General features: G+C 39.6%; 1 protein-coding gene across 2 annotated transcripts in view; it reads left to right on the forward strand.

Annotated features, from left to right (window-relative positions):
* Positions 1 to 17,228, forward strand: part of tbl1xr1a (TBL1X/Y related 1a) — a 48,385-nt gene that overhangs the window by 19,624 nt on the left and 11,533 nt on the right. Inside the window, exons 2-3 of one of the 2 annotated variants that reach the window (XM_048252349.1) lie at positions 1,640 to 1,714; positions 11,398 to 11,463. The gene's annotated coding sequence lies outside the window, so the exon portion shown is untranslated. Of the gene's footprint in view, positions 1 to 1,639; positions 1,715 to 3,212; positions 3,263 to 11,397; positions 11,464 to 17,228 lie in introns of those variants that run through there. The other variant, XM_048252350.1, reaches the window with a different exon arrangement.

Genomic DNA, 17,228 nt, shown 5'->3' on the forward strand with positions numbered 1-17,228 from the left:
AAAGGGGGGAAATCCATCTAGACATGGTCCTTTTGTTCTGTCTGAATGAGAGAGTCGTCTTTCATTACTGGGAAGCTGAACTGATATAGAGGTATTATAACTCTAGGAGTTAAGAATTGTAGTTGAAGGCAGTTACCGGTGGATGAGCCTCAGTGCATTGGGCAAAATGTTATTTTGCATTGTAAATGGTATGCATTTGGTACTTGCTTGCCAATCATCGTTGAACTGAAACCGCTGAATATGTTCAGTGCAGTATTGCCTGGTGTGGTCTGTCTGCTACTGGTAGTGTCAGTTGATGATTTACTGTAAAAAGGTCAGTTTTGACCGTAGGAAAAAATAAACATGTGGCTTTGAAATTGCCATACAGACATTATATGGCAAATATATTTGGTGTTAGAACAAAAACAAGGCAAAATATTTCCTTTTGAAAGAATGAAAAATAGGGCTTGGAAAATGCCATTTGTATCAAGTGGGGTGAGGCAGAGCCTGTGGTTGAATGGTGGGATTTTGAGCCAGTCATAGTTCCACCTCGAGTTGTAATTCTTGAAAAAAGTACAGCATTTAGCCTAAATGGTGTAGTTTTCCTTGCGCTTTCATACCATAGTATGTCTCTCTTGGTCAAGGGAACTGTGCTCCTGCAACTGTCTTTACCACACTGACCTGCTGCTGTCTCTCCCTCAGCACTCTCACTGTGCTCGCAGTGTCACTGACCAACTGGAACTGAGAACGAGTGTGAATGGAGTTTGGGCTCTGCATTCCCTCTCACTGTTGACTACAGTTGTAATTTCATGTCAAATTAGCAGATGTTATTTTTGAGGATTATGCATTTATTACTTCTGCCAAGGGGGGTTATTTCGCTGTTGTTTATTTGTTTGTCTGTAACCAGGATTACACAAACACTACTGCTCCAGTTTTCATGAAATTTGGTGGAAAGGTGTAGCATGTCCTAAGGAAGATGGCATGTAGTTTTGGACCAGGTCAGAATCCTGGGGTGGATACACAAACTTAGTTTTGCTATTGCTAACATCGTGGCTTTGGCGGATGTCTGTGCTCTGCAAGTGCCATTATAGTTGATTGTCAATTATATCACGCTAAAGGCTAATGTTGGCTAAGTTACCTGTGGCGCTGTGTGCTGTGCAAAATATAACTGTTTTTTTAATAATCATTGACTACAAATTTAATCACAAAAATGAGTAACTTTCATAAAATATGAAGCTACCACCAAAGTCAGAAAACATTTACACTGTAGAGGAGTAAAGGAATTGCTTTACCTACCTAAAATATCCACTATATCTAACGTCATACCAGAGAATATCTCCCTCATTGTTTTTTACAGATCCTGAGCATTTGACAGACTTTTTTCTCAATAGCAGAACAAACATGTGCAGGAGAGTTGGAACAAGGGGAGCCTGTCCACTAGTTAATTGATCACAGACGGCCATTCACTCGGATGGATAAAATAAATAGAAATAAAAAAAAAAATGCTAATTTGTGTTGCCAGATATACTTGCCAACCCATTGGCAGCCACTGATATATAGGGGAGGCCTAAACAAAGTAAAGTCTATGTGTTGGAAACATTGACTCATGAGTAAGACGACACATTTATTCACGGTTTTCTCAATTTTCCATCTCTTGCAGGTGTATTGATTGACAATAATTCCCACTGCTTTCAACTTGTTGACGGCGAGCATTCAAACCACACTTGGTCACATGGTAAGGAAACTCTTTGATGTTCTCCTACAGTATGCACATCTGCATTTTTATGGATTACCTCAAAGGCAACAGTGACTTCTTGATTAAATCTGAAAAAGGCCTAGGTTATTTTCTGCTTATTTTCACTCCCGAACATGAGTAAGGGATGAGGAATCTCTTCATTGTCATATCCATTAATTACTCATCAGATATTTTGCTTAATGTTAGTGAAATTAGTAAATATAGATGCCCGCCTACTGTGCTGTCATTTCTGATTCTTGAAGCCTTTTTGTGGTGCTTGTTGCCTTTCAAATGAGTGAATGGGAAAATGAGATAAATGTGGAATCTATTAGTCTACTAGATTTAAACATCCATGTTGGCTGTAACTGGGTCATTGCATATTCTGCAGCTAGGCCTATATCAAAAGTAAAGAATTTGGACACATTGAAAATGTTATTTGGATTTAACAGTGGCTGTTGTTGTCATAAAATACAGGGCCTAAATTTCACTGCGGGATTGCGGGTATTGCACAGAATTTGTTCAAGTCCCGCAACTCTAGCCATCATAATACGAGAAATTCCCGCACACACTTTTACAGCCTGTCTGATGACGTTAATCTAATCATGAAGTAGCGTGAATGCGGTGCTATTGACCGGATGGATCAACTACCGAGTTGAACTGAACATAGCCTCATGCAGACGCAGACACACACACACACGCAGGGAGAGAGAGAGAGAGAGAGAGAGAGAGAGAGAACCACTTTGCGCTTAAGCAAATAGGCTACGCAGCCATGGCAAACTTTTACATCTGGAGAGAGCTCCTTGGTAACTACCCTGCTAGCTCAGGTCACGTCTGCCAGTAATGCTCACTAAAATCATTAGTGAACATTGCAAAACACTTGATCCCAGAAAGATTGTCTTCGACTTGTTAGTTTTTTGAACATTTATTTTTATCTAATGACATAGAAAACGAATGAATTGCATCCACATATCCTTATGCACTATGCACAACTTTTATTCACTAGCCTAAAACCGTCAGGATGAAGGCTAATTACTCTCACAAGTGACAGGCACTAAATTACCCCTACACATCACCAATGTGCACTCAGTTAGACCTACACACCACATTTAAGATGTAATAGTTTAAAAATCAATATGAGGCATTCAAATTACTAAATATGTTTAGCTACTAGTAATTACTAGTAAAATACTATACATTATTAAAGGCACACTATGCAGGTTTTTTAGCTTAATATGCAAGTTTTTTTAATTTAATTTACCTTCATTTAACAGCTTCAGAGTCATTGGAATGGTTATATGACTTTTTTTGGGTTGAATGGTGGCCGTCTTGCTTCCCCCTAGCGCCTGTGAGCGGAAAAACCACCCTTGCAACTGTGGGCCGGCGGGCCGACGGCCTCAGTGTCAGGAAGTATAACGAGTGTAACGAATTGCTTTACTGCATTCAAATACACATACACGCCAGGCACCGGCTAGAAAAAGGTAGCGATGGAGTTTCTCAGACATTCGTCATGACAGAGCCAGCGAAAAAGAAGCAAAAACCGAGAAAACAGTAAGTAAATTGCCAATACTGCAGAGTTTACCTTTAATTAAATACACTCTATATGAATTTAAAAAATATATGAAATAGAAACATATCACATAGGCCATCATTTTCAGTGTGTTTGTGTGTGTGGAGAGAGTCAAGCAGAATCTAGGATGGCCACTGTTGTGAATGATCCCACTACAGTATATTCAATATTACTGATGACGTCAAGGTGGTGGGGGCCCCCAAATCAAATACATTTTTAAAAAAGTATCGAAGAAGTATCGAAATCTTGACTTGGCATCAGAATCAACCCCCAAATTGTGTAAATTCCCCCTATATGAATAACCTAAGGGGGGAATTCCCCCCCATTTTGAAAAATGAATTTTAAGCCCTGAGATAGATAGATTGATTGATTGATTGATTATTCACCATTATCACCCAGAGAAGAAATACTCTTTTTTGATTGGCTGGTAGGGTGGCTATTAATTCTGAATAACAGGAGACCCAGAAGTAGATAAAGTAAAAAAAATGAATTGATGAATGGTAACTATAACAACCATAGTAAACGACAGTTGAGTCTGGAACCAGGCTTTGCAACAATGGAATCAACTGTAAACAAGCTAACTGTCCACGGTTAACACCGCCAGGACCAAAGAAAGTTGTACAACAAACTGAACAAGTCGGCTTAGTTTTAAACAGAACCGCTTGTTTCCTTTGCGTGTTATAAAGGCATGACTATTGCCTATAGTGGCAACTGGGCGATAAGCGGGATAAATGTCTTCAAGATGTCCTCAAGATATGGAATTAATGGACTTGGCGAAGGAAAGTTCTTTGCATCTGCCTTGTCCATTGATTCTGTATCGGGACAACTTGGTAGCCGTTATCCCTTACTTAAAACCATTGAGCAGTGTTTCTTTAGGTGTGACGAGAGAACTCCGCGAGAAATTTAGGCTATTTGAACCTGGACTTGAGATTTTACGGGGGCACAGTAAACTGAATTGTTTAGCTATCCAATGTTGCTAGGGTGTAGCCGTAATGTTAGCTTAGCCTTCTGCCTAGGCTATTTCAGAATGTATGCGCTACAGGCTTGTCTTTGGGCTTGTAGTCGCCTGAAACATAACCTTTATGTAGCCTACATTTCCTAAATAATGAGAGGCTAAGTGAGGATTTGATGCACTTAACTCAGTCATGACTTTCAGGTCATGATGACATTGGCTGTTGTGCTTTTACGGTGTGAAAGTAAATGTTGTGCAGTGTTTCCCACAGAATTTAATTCTATTTGTGGTGGTAGGTTTGCAGAATTAACTTTAATGCAAATGTTTTTAACAAATTAGCGCAGCGGGGTTATGATACTAATCAGATTTAAGCACAATTTAGCCTTTTAGTTATCTTCTTTGCCTTGCAAGATTGTTAATGTTGCCTTTAAACATGCATGTAGGTTCGTTGAGAGACGACAGAAACAAGGAGGCTTTACAAAGGTGCACATAGCTCTACAATGAAAGAATTCCATCCAATTGAAATAGTACAACATGGAAAATCATTGTGTGGTGGTCAATGTTGATATTGTGGTGGGCCGCCACAAATAAGTCAATGTATGGGAAACACTGTCGTGACATTACTGATCATGTGAAGATTTTGCAGTGGCGCTCAAAATCCAGCTGCGCCACTACGCCACTGCTGAATACATTGTAGAGGAAAGACTGATTGAGGGATCCAGCAACATAGTGTTTTTTGAAAGACCATGGATTACTTTAGATGTACCATGATAGTCTGGTAGCTTGTACAGATACTTTTTCAAGTGCTAAAAAACTCAAAAATTAAATATAAGAATGTCTTTTATCTGATCTGATGTAGTACTACTGGTATTTTATAAACTCTGTATTTTGCCCTTTTTTACTCATAGAAGTATTCAAATCAAATTCAGTATGTAATTTTGTTATTGCAACAGATCAATGAATATCAGCCCAGAATATCGGCCAAATATTGGTTATCCGCCATGCTAAGTCATAAGTATCAATATCGGCATCGGCCTTAAAAAATGCATATCGGTCGACCCCTAGTTGCAATATGCTTGTGTAATGGGTGATTTCCTAAAGAAGGATGCTACTGGACAAAATCCATTATGGAATATGGATGCTGCATTACTATGATGAAAGTTCAGTTTGTAGATAACAATTCTGTTGCTGTGTACACACCAAAACAATAGGCTTATACTTATCATCCTCCTAAATGTGAGTGTGTTCATTGACCTACATGTCCAGTGAAACCAAACCAGTAGGTGAAGCAATTATCATGAGGGTCTGGTACCAACTAGTGGAAAGGACAATAAAGGCATCTATTTTACTTCACAATCACCCTCATAATAGAATAACATAATGATTATGTAATGATGAGCTCACAGAGAAATGTCTGCTGATAAACTCTTTTGGCCTGGAATGCAGCTCCATAAATCTTTTCATGTGTTACCAATGTTTTTGTTTTTCATTTGCAAACCTCTTTTTGGCTGCTCTGCATTCAACTGTCAGAGCAGGTAGTTGAGCTTGCATTGTTGTGAAATATGTTTTTGGACTTGTTGAACTATGCAATGGCTCATACAGGCACATGAAGATCAGTTTTACGGCTGTAAAATGGGACAGAAAATGATATACAATCCAGTGTAGTCACACATGTTTAGAATTCTTCCATGCTTCCAAATGTGCGTAGAAAAACTAACCTTTCAGCTCGGCTGTTATGGCATCTCTCAAGGCCCGTATGAGTCTGGTTGATCTAGCTTGTTTTTTTCCCAAGTCATTAGAACACAAGGAGCTTTAATTTAGGCAGATAAAGACTTAATTTGCTCATGCGCAGGCACTATTTCTATGTTAAAATAGTCATTTTAACCAAACCATTTTAATACACGTTTGGGAAGGATGGGGAAATGTTGTTCTGTTGTGGATGGTGGTGATTGGTGCATTTGTGTAGGGGGTCCCTTTTTTGCCCTGTTTTTGTTCCATTTTTCAGGGTGAAACATACAAATTGTATCTAAACATTAGGTATGCAATGGTATACGGTATATTATCGAACCGAACAATACGCCCCACACGGTTCAATGCTCAGACGTGAACTGCGATAAGGTAACTTTAATATATTTTGATGTTCCTCTGTTTGTTTTTAAAATGCATTATCATATTATTTTAGTCAATACTCATAAATAACTACAAATAACTAATGGAAAATCTGTTAATGTTTTGTTGCGCGTTTCTGAAAAAAAAATATATATATCGGCCGATATATCGGAATATCGGATTTTTAAATCAACAAATATTTGTATCGGTATCGGCCTTCAAAATCCTTTATCGATCGGGCTCTATAAGAGAATATTTACAATTTACAAACTGAAGACTGGAAAGTTTAAATTCTATGAAACGATTGGGACCAGAAAATAATTTCTCTTTTGGCATTGACTACCGTTCATCATTTTTCCAAAGATGGCAAACGGAAGGGATGGGACCTCAGCTGAGCGAAATTTAAAATAGATTGACACAGGGGCGCCCCAGCTCTCTCCACTGATAGTTTGACCAAAGCAGTTGAAAACTACCCTATATTTAGGCTAAAAAGCCAGTCAGTCACACTACCATTTTTGTCTATCGGCAAAATATAGTTAATTGTTTATATCAGTGTTTTTTTTTATATTAAAATATCGAAAATAACGTACCGTTGTTGTGGCCCACAAACCGTGATACATACCAAACCATGGGCACACTGTACCGTTGCATCCCTACTAAACATCTGCTTCCTCATTGGTATGCTGGATTCTCCCACTAAGGATGGTAGTCCTGCCTAATCTTTGCTTTCTTGAAATGTTGCTTATTCATTCTGCACTATGAACAGTGCATTATTTTCTCCCATCAATTCACAAACACATGAGGATTTCCACTCCCACCTTTTTCTGCATTAATTGTGAGAAAATTAAAGTGTGATGAAAGGCAGAGGGCAAGACATTAGTAAGGAAGGTAAAGAACTGGAAGGACATGTCATTAAGGAATTTAAACAGATGAAACAGGTATGTGTGGAATATTGGTTTGTGTACAACTCCGCTCCTGAGTAATGAGGCCTACAAAAGGAGGGTGGTACAATTTCACATCTAGAAGGTAAATCGAAGGTTATTAATACTCAGTGTGTAAGAGTTTTTAGTTAGAGCAAATTCAATGCCCATTGTTTATTTGACCTTGTGACGTCGCTGACAGATATTACCCGTAGTTCTGGCATTCCCAGAAGAGCCCACTCAGCAGCTGCCCACGTTATGTTTGATTTTACTGGCGTAACAAACATCATGGAAGAGGAAGTATGTCCTAGTGCACATTTTACATCAAACATGTTTGATTTTATGGGACGAGTTGAGAGGGTTTTAAGTGCAACAGTGTAACAAAATTCAGCCACTCTCAACATGTGTGCCAATTACGACAATATCGAATGAATGCTGTTGTTACGACATTGCATAATTCAAAGCAGTTTTCTGAAACTCCTGGCATGTGGGCCAAATGCGGCCAGCAAGACCATTTTGTGCAGTGCAATATCAACTTTGTGGAGTGCAATATCAACTTTGTGCAGTGCAATATCAATTTTGTGCAGTGAAATATCAACTTTGTGCAGTGCAATATCAATTTTTTGCAGTGCAATATCAACTTTGTGCAGTGCAATATCAATTTTGTGCAGTGCGATATCAAATTTCTGTTACGTTTTTCCATTTTGTGCAGTGCAATATTCAATTTTGTGCAGTGCAATATCAATTTTGTTAGCTTCTTAAGAGTACTCAACTAACGTTAGCTTTGGAATTGTAGATGCATAGACGAACGTCAGTTGAAAAGTGGACGATGTAATTCACTCTTCATCATTCATAATGAGGCAACAACTTGTCCGTTTTGCGCAACCACCAAACATGCAGAGGAGAAGCCTTTGAGAGGGAGGGAAAAGCCTCAAAACTTCAGAAACAGTCTTTCAAAGGGTTCCATGGGTTATGGAATTTCTGGAATATCATGGAAATTTGATCAAGTCTATTCCAGACGTGGAAAGTCAGGAAATTGTATCATTTGTGGGGCAAAGTCATGGAATATCAGGGAATTGTGTTGTAGCAGTCTAAAATGTACTTGCCAGAAAACATTAATTCAAATATATGTCCATGCAGATTTGGTGTATCTGGTAGCTTTACTGCTTGATTGAGTGGTTGTGGTTAGCACAATTTTGTTTATTCAATGCTGCTCATTTATTCATCTCCCACTCTGAAATCTTTGATCGGTATATTGAATGACTCATTCTATAGTTGGTCATGGAAATTCAGGTTTTTCGTCACAGAGTCAGGGAAAAGTCATGGAATTTTACATCTGACTTAGAGTAGGAACCCTGCTTTCAGTAGAACTTTTCCTAAGAATCAGAAAAGACTGTGATGCAGCTGTGAAGCAATTATATGGGAAGCAAAGTTATGGGGAAAGTATTTAATGAGGATGACTCAGTTTCTGAATGTTAACTGCTATGCTGCAGGTTGTGAATATTGTCTACCCAGAAAAGGCATGTTATTTAGAAGTAAACATCAGTCTCAAATACAATGGCAGAACATAAAACACAAAAAGTACCTTGAAAATGCCCGTAGGTAATTTGAGCTGGAGACTGATTTAAAGTCAAGTCTATATGTTACTTTTAGTGTAAGACATAAACTTGCAAATTCTTCAACTTGTCATGTTTTGAGCTTGGAAAAGATTGAAACATTTCTACATTTCTTTTTTTTACCCTTTAACCTGTAGCACTTTGAGATATCTTATATGAAATTTAAGGTGCAATATAAATAAAATGTATTATTATTTATTATTTATTATTAAACCTGGTCTATCTGTCATAAAAATAGTCAGTACAGCAGTCAAGCACTGTACCAATGACAGCATGATGTCAGTGAAACACGGTGTTTTGGCCTATGATGCAGTTTACCATAACTGAATAGGTTATGATGATCAAGCTTTAACATTTAAAGTCAAAGTCAAAGTCAAAGTCAGCTTTATTGTCAATTTCTTCACATGTTCCAGACATACAAAGAGATCGAAATTACGTTTCTCACTATCCCACGGTGAAGACAAGACATATTTTACCAATTTAAGTCCACAGACAAACATAACATTCAAGTAAACAAAAAAGTAAGTAAATAAGTAAATAAGAGGGCACATATAATAATGAAAAAAATAAGAGCAGCAAAATTTGGTTGAAATTGTGCATAGACAGTCAATAAAATACTAGTGCAAAGTCAGGCCAATAAAAGGCTTGGGTAGTTCTGTTTGACCTAAGTAATAAAGAAAGTGGCTAATTAAATAAAAAGATATCTAATTAATTACATGCTTTGTAATAAATTAATTACAAGCTAGTTTGCTGTGAGAAGCATTTAGAAATCTGTCAGATTTGCCTTCAACATGAAGTCATCAAGTAAACAAGGCAGAGCACTGTGATGTTTAATAATTGATGGCAAACAACAGATAATTTGATGGATTTTATTAATGAACACATTGTCATTTGTCCTCATCCATCTCACAGTTTGTCTAAAGTTAGGGAACTACCTAAATTAGGTAACGCCAGACTACACCAACAATAAAACAAGTATGTCATCAATGTACTGTAAATGTGTATGAAAATACAGCAGCAATACTCATGTTCAGTGCGCTGATGGACACAGTGGCACTGATTTACAACCCACCCTCAGTTGAAGTTCTAGAGGTGTGACCACTGCACACTTTGTTTGTTGAAGCACTAAGGCAAATGAGGGTTTGATCGCAATGTTTTCACAACACAACAAAGGCTTATTTGCTGTAAATCTAGGCCAAGCCATGTGTGTGGAGTTAGGGGCATAGGGAGAGTTGGGGCCTGTGCGAATTTGCGTTGTGTAAAAGGTGGCTTTATTTCACCCTCATGTTGGCTCCAACACCAGTCACTCCATCTGTTCTGCCATCCCACCAGTCTTACTACAAAGAACATGTCAAAAGGAACAAAGGCTGGTCTGACAAAAAATGGATGCCACTGAGTGGTTCTGTTATTAAAAAAAATAAAGGATGCAAAATAAATTTAGAAATATCACTCCTGCTTTAAAAGTGTTTTTTTCCCCTCTTGAATTTCACTCATGAGTCTGAGACTGTAGAATAGGGAGAATGGGGAGATACAAAAACAAAAATCAGTGCAAAATGTGTGACAGAGACTGAGAGATGAGCACTTGCAGCTAAGGCCCTCTCATGCATCCATCTAGGAGTCTGCCCACACCTGGGGCCAAGTCTGCCGAGCATTCAAGACAAATGGGATCTCACTCGTTTTGACTCGTTCGTTCTGCCATGCTGTTAGCGTTCTTTTTTAAATTAATGAATCTGTACTCTGTCCACTGCCCTTTTAGAAGTCTGCACAAATTATAGTCTATTTTAGATTTATTTTAGTTTTCAATTTTATGCGTTGAATACTCCAATGCATTACTGTTGTGGCAGTATTGTCACAGTATCGTAATGACCATCTCAGTCCAACAAAAATATCTGAATTTTGAATAAAGTGAAGTAGGATTGAAGTGAGTTAAGTGGATGGATGCAAATATGCTATCAGTTCTGTCATAGCATTTTTAAATTTACCCGGCAAGCAAGAAAACGCTTATATTTTGAACCGCAGGATAAGATTTGCCCTGGAAGCAGTCTCAAAAACATAGACTATTTGAACAAAAAGACAAAAGAAAATGTTTTCAACAGAAGAGCTGTTGTGAAAAATCCAATGGTCCAAACACTGTCTCAGTAAAGCATGCTGTGCATACTGATATTATGGTAAAGCTGATTTTGCAGTGGAAAGAAGAAGCTCAGTAAAACCCCTCACACTCCATCTCAGCTCTCTCTAGTAACTCATCCACTGGCTGCTTACAAGAAAATGGTTCTGAAGATCACCTGCTCAATCTGTTCAAGCTGTTCAATCTGACTGTATTCACTTGAATCAAATGGCAAACAGTGTATTTCAGCATTCAGCTTCTTCCTTTGTTGGAAGGAGTTGTGCTGTATACTGGAAATTACAAGGAGTACATATATAATATATAATATACTGTGAAAGAATCAAGGGAGACATGTTGTGTTGTCTGCCATCAGCATGAATGAACTTTTGTCCTTTTGTCTTTGTTGTTGCAGGTGCTAAGACTGTCGGACAGAACGCCTGTGCAACTTTTGAATTGGAGTAAAAGAATTGATACTGTGGTGAGTACTGTAGGCTATAAATGGCATCATTGCCAGTAAAAAAATGAATGCTTCATATTGTGCGTCACCTCTGCTCAGCCTGAAACACTATCCTGTGTTACTTGCATCCAGTCGGCCTCTTGCGTTATTAACATAAGCTCAGAAGTTTGTGATGTAATGCTACCCTCAGATAGCGTTTTAGTTGTTTGTTTTCAAGTGCACAGTGAGTGGAGCATAAGAGCTTTAAGGATTCTTTAATCTCACTTTGTAAAATGGTGGCAGTCCCCTGTATCTCATATTTCAATATCTAGGCTAATTGCACTTTGCACTAGTGTGAAGCTAGGGCTACCAGAATGTACCATAGTTACAGTGATAATCACACAAAACCCTCTATGTGATAACCACGTAGTTTGTGAATTTGATGAATGAGGTCTTCTCATTGAGGTCGCTGCAGTCCACAATACTCAAAATAGCCACATTGGCGTCAAATCATTCAGCTTAGTGACTGAAAAACAGGGTTTTCAGTCTTTCCTTTTTGCAAAGCATTTGAAAGCACTTTAACCCAAACATCCCCTCCCCCTAGCTCTGGCAGCACCCCCCTGCTCCAAATTTAGATAAAGCCTGGCCTTGTTGCAGTTTTAAAGAGTTGCGCGTAGCTGACCTTGAATAAGTAACCCATTACACATTTATCTCGGGAGTGGAAGCGCGGAGGAGAGGGTTGCAGGAGTAGCACTAGCACTAGAGTTCAGTTGGTTGGACAGCAGTGGGCTGGTGTGTCTGAGGAGATCTGAGTGCCAGAGATAAAAAATAATTTATTATTGATTAGTCTTGCTCTGCACCTCCCCCAAGCACAGACGCTGAGGAGGCCTCATTATTCGCCTGTCCTCCAGCTACCTGTTCTACCCTGTGGTTTGTCACTGACGTTTTGAAGTATTTTTGAAACCTGCTTTTGGCACTTGGCCAACAAAAAAGAACCCTGATAATCTCATAGTGGTATGTCCACCTCTGTTTGATTGAAATGGGGAAAAGTTCAATTGACAATTTTTTTTAGTGATTTGTACAACTAGTTGTCTAAGGAAATGGCAGACACAAAGCTATTCGTCTGCATGCTCCTCTGAACAAAGCTGCTGGCATTCATAATTCCCAGTGAGATAAGAACAGAATAACACAACCTCTTTAGACTTAGCAGACATAGAACATGTAAGAGATAAACGACCTGCTTGTCAAGGTCAAGGCCATGGTATTTCCTGTTGCAACAGGAAGTTGATGGCTGTCTTTGTAATTGTTAACATTTGCCAAGCTCTGATTAGCAGCAGGATAGGTGGCGATTTGAATGGCGTATCGGCCTCACTCCATGTGTGTCTTTCTGCCTGACTGCTTTGCATAGTACACCAAAGACGGGAGCATGGGGCTTAGCTGCAGCAGTGAAAGTAATGTGGTTAATAATAATCCCATTCTCATTCATGGTTTAGCCAGAGTGATTGCTGGCATCTTCAATTAATGACTGTGAAGGTTATAAATCTGTTTCAACTGCGTGGGTGATCAGTTTTAATATACTGACTACATTTTGACTTTCTTTCGGCAAACAACAGTGCCATTTCAAAACAGGGTATGGACCCAGATGGATTTTGAACAAAATCTTTGTAATTTATTCACAAGGAATTCCATCCACATTTTGGGCACAAGTCTTTTTTTATGTACAAAAATAATTTTGAATTGCTGTGGTACTTTCATGAAGTTTGATTTAGCAATTATCATAGGCTATTCAAGTTTGGTAACCACACATATTAAGAGTTTGAAACAGGGCTGCCAATGACTTTGCCATGACCTTCATTTATAAAAATGGGGAGGAAATGAGATGACTGAGATCCCACAGCGTGACCAGATGTGCTGTTTTCTAATGCACAGTGCCATTGTCGGTATACAGCTAGATTTCCACAGGGAAAATGCATCACAACATTTTTCCTGGTGAAATGAAATTCATGTTTAATTAGGTTTTATAGTTTCATGAGATCGGCTTCCCTCCTTGTTCATGTCAAACTTTACTACCATTGTGATAGATTAATATCATGGGAAACCATGATTGGAATCATTGGAATCTTGGACTTTATCAGTAGATAACATGCATGTCGTAGCTAAAATAGAGAGATCAGATGTTGCACTGATGAACATGGATATGGCACAGTGAATTCTCACTTGATTTATTGGCAGTGTGACTAATGAATGCTAATTGAATATTAAGAGTTTCTAAACTGTTCAGATTGTATTTTCTGGGGGGGAAAAATCCCCATGAATTCTCAAGCAAACAATGCATCATCATGTAAAAGTCTCCGTCAGAGGTCATGTGCTCAGCAGAATGCTATCAAAGCAATTGTAGCAAACGCATCCACTTCCCTTGAGAACGTCGTGACACTTAGTTTCCAGTAGCGTCCCAGAGGCAGCCCAGTGACCTGTGTCAGGCCAGCGGGATTCTAGGAGCGCCACACAAAGCCATCAAGTAGACGAGCGGACCCATTCAGGCCCCTGCCACGCACTGCCACCCCCCACCCCCACCCCCCAACTGTGCTCAAATTGGCACTGATGGATCTCAAATGCCAAACTAGGTCAAGCAGGCTGACCACATTAATCTGACCGGCACTCGTTCCTTCGCCTGGTGATTGTGTTGCATCACAAGCAGTTTACTGTCACATCAATTCTAATCCACTGTGACAGTGTCTGCTAGCGTTTGGCGTGTAATAAGCACATTGCATTGTCTCCCTTCTGGATTGATCAGGGAAGCCTTGCCTTTGAACTCTGTCTAATTGTGTGTCTGCCGTAAAGGGATGTAGACCATGTGCCGTTGGTGGTTAGAATGAGGCGTTGGGGTTGGGAAGGATATATTCAATCAATGAAGGACCACATAAAGCAACACAAAAAAAACATTAAAAAAATATTTACCATAAATAAATTCCAATACATTTAATTCCATGACTCATGTATGTGCCAATGTAACATGTGCCAATATTCTGATGCTGTTGAACTAGATCTGAAACCTGCCTAATCTCAAATGCGATAATTTTGGGGGCCTCAAATAGCCCTAGTCTAGCTAAGAATAGATTGTCAGATATTTATTTCAAACTTTAAACAGGCTGCCGTTTCAATTTTGAACATCTTATTTGTATAATCATGGTTTGATTGCTGGCATTGTTATGCAGTGAGAGATTTTGCCAGCATCGTGGCACCTTAAGGCTGGGACACCCCCACCCCCTACTTTTTTGTGGCAGACTTATGCAAGAGTAAGCCCTTTGTGTTCTGTACGGGGAGTCCTGCCGAGTGCCTTTTGTGGATCAAGTTCATGGTTGATTAGGGAGGTGCCTGAAAAGCTGGCTGTAATGCCGCCAAACAAATATTCAGCCCCAGGTGTTGTCGAGAAAGGCCAAGGGTTATGAATAATCCCCTGTGTACGTGTGAGGGTGTGTATCAGTGCATGTGTGCGTGCATACATGCTTCCATATTCGTGTAGGCCTACCCACTAGATGTCTGGATACAGTTTTATCAGAATGAATGTTGTATCATAATATGAGCATTACTAATAATTTTACTGTAAGGTTAACACAGGGTAAGTGTTGTTAGCGTTTGTTTAATCATCAGGTAAGGAGCAAGAAACAGCTGGAGAAAAAAAGATTAGATTTGTTGTGTTCCTGTTTGACTGCATTTGTGTGCTACATTTGGGCTTCCATTGGCAATTGATTTTATTACACATTGTCTCGGGTTGCATGCCAACAAGTGTGTGTGTGAGAGAGAGAGACAGAGACAGAGAGAGATTTGAAGCCTTGTTTTTTTTTGTGCCCTTGTGATAGTGCACGCACATTCAGTTGCACTAGGATTTAAGATTTAATTGTAACCAGGTCTATGACGGCCACACCAACAGCCTTTTCTTACATGGAGGGTTTCTCCCTGTCTGTGTTTGTTACTGAAGCATTGAATGCACAATGTGATGATTCAATTCTTGAATTTCCCCTTGAGGATCAATAAAGTATCTATCTATCTATCTATCTATCTATGTAGAGTATGCTGAACTGTTTCACCAACATCTACCCTGACAAGATCACAGTAGCAACAAAGGCCCACGAGAAATTGCCTTGTTTGTACATATACCCAGGTAGAGTTTACAGTGCTTGTAAACTGTAAACAGTGGGAGTACTTGTGTTGTGTACATGTCTTAGCACAGGCTAGCTCCTTCATAACTGACATATTTGCTCTGCCTCTTTACACGGCTGTAGAGGAAGGGAATTTCCCCTCCCTCCCACCCCCTATAGCAGCGTGCGATCCCAAATACATGGAATTCCCTTCCTCAGCTCTGCAGTGGCACATGGAGTGCAAGCCTGTGCGGCTGGCTTTGAGGAGAGCAGTTCTCCATTGTGTCAATAGCTGTTGTTCAATCGTATAGATGTGCACTTTCCACTGTGCCAATGCCTTTAGATGAAACAAATTGATTCAAGGCTTGTTCTGAGGGAGCACATCACTCTCACTTTTATCAGCAACACACCATGTAATTGGTCATCTACACTGATGTGTCAGCTCTAGTAAGGCACACTCTGATTGGACAGAGATCAGTACCAGATCAGATCATTTTACCTTGGTTTACACAGACGTCGCATCCGGAAGCAGTGGTTACATTATTTGCACCGCTCTCTAATAAAGAGCCTCTACTTAATCTCTGCTCCTGATAATCACCACTAATATCCATCATTGTAATAAATTGATCTTTTACATTACCACTCTATATTCAGCCACCCCACCTAATTAGGAGGGGATGTACAAGCATTGGCTTGTGCAGAGGAATTCTGAGGAAATGGCAATAGCAACGGCAACTCTCTTAGCAGCAAGCACACGGTCTCAGTTTGGAAGACAAGGCTCAGTTTAGATGTATTGTTGCTAAGCAGTGGCAGAATGAGGGAAAGTCTGGAGTATAAATGTCTAAGTTTATTGGTGTTATGAGGTTCTAGAGCTAAACCAAAGCAGGTGTTTTCAGAGCAGTATTTGTACGCTCCAGCTTTAATTCCTCGATATTTGCTAGCATTGCTACTACTGTCTGATTGTAGACGGTCACCAGCTCTTACCATTATGTTTTGAAACAAACATTTCACTGCAACGTCATTGTACTTAGCCACCACCTGTGGTCGCTGCTTGGTTTGCCATCCCAGTAGCTGAGCGAACAGCGCAAATACCAACGTGTCCAGGCTGTGATCTCCCAGAGAAAATGATATGAGACAAACTGTTGGGTGGAACCAGGCTGTGCTACCATCCATGATTATTATTGCAATAATGTCACTATGAGACGAGAAGCGGACTACCTACTTGAAGTGCTTTTAGGTTACCTGCATGTCAACTCCAGTAGGCTTGAACATGATCTTCTTTTGACTGCAAGGAGCACCTAAACTGGCTACCAAAAACTAATCAGTGGAGCTGATGTACTGTTGCCGTGCGCCGTGGACAAACTGCACAATTCTAAACACAGTAGTACAGTAGAAGAAAGTCCAGTCGTGGGATTGCTGTTCCTTTTTCAATGATCACTTTTGTTGCTGTTATAAATGTAGGTACTGATCTGCCACTAGCTTATATTGATAATAGCAGCACAGACTTATTGTTTGGGCTCTAGCCTATTATGTTCCTAGTCAGAAATATAGCTATATATTCTCACTTTTGAGGCCTACATGCATGCCATTTCCTGCTCGACTGCAACAACATTCGAGTGCAACGCGAGGTTCATCGAGGTCACCTCGGCTCCTGAAACGCTCAAATGG

Source organism: Alosa alosa, chromosome 9 (assembly GCF_017589495.1).
Source record: "Alosa alosa isolate M-15738 ecotype Scorff River chromosome 9, AALO_Geno_1.1, whole genome shotgun sequence".
Lineage (NCBI taxonomy): Eukaryota > Metazoa > Chordata > Actinopteri > Clupeiformes > Clupeidae > Alosa > Alosa alosa.